Source organism: Girardinichthys multiradiatus, chromosome X, assembly GCF_021462225.1.
Source record: "Girardinichthys multiradiatus isolate DD_20200921_A chromosome X, DD_fGirMul_XY1, whole genome shotgun sequence".
Taxonomy (NCBI): Eukaryota; Metazoa; Chordata; class Actinopteri; order Cyprinodontiformes; family Goodeidae; genus Girardinichthys; species Girardinichthys multiradiatus.
The window spans coordinates 22109494-22110052 of record NC_061817.1 but is presented as its reverse complement, the minus strand read 5'-3'; positions in this window follow the sequence as shown (position 1 = coordinate 22110052).

Here is a 559-nt window from a genome sequence, read left to right as displayed (position 1 = left end):
ATCGATGTAGTGAAGCACAATTTTTTTTTTATTTACTTTTTTAGGTCTTTTCTATTTTGAACGGATTTAGACTGGCTCATATATTCAACAAATAGGTCCTGCTGTAAAGCAAAAATTAACTTACAATTCTGTCAGGTTACACAGTTCCTTTATTAGGATTTCATGTGATAGGTCAACATTAAGTTGATTATACCTTTAAAAATATAAAAGGATGCATGTCTTTTTTTTGTTGTTTTGTTTTTTAGATGTATTAACGCCTGAAAAAAACATACAGATATTAATAACACCCTTAAACACACCCCTGTGTGTTTTAATTGGCTCATTTAAGGCCTTCCCCGTAACACCCTTAAACACACCCCTGTGTTTTAATTGACTCATTTAAGGTATCGCCCCTAATGACGACAACCAATCAACATCCACTGTTACGCCCCTTGGACACACCCCCCCTGCCCACATGGCAACCACATGGCGCCCATATGCCCCCACGGAAGTCCCGCCCTCACCGGAAGTCCCGCCACTGTCAAAATGTTTGATGGAAGGGTGTACTTAAAATTCTCTA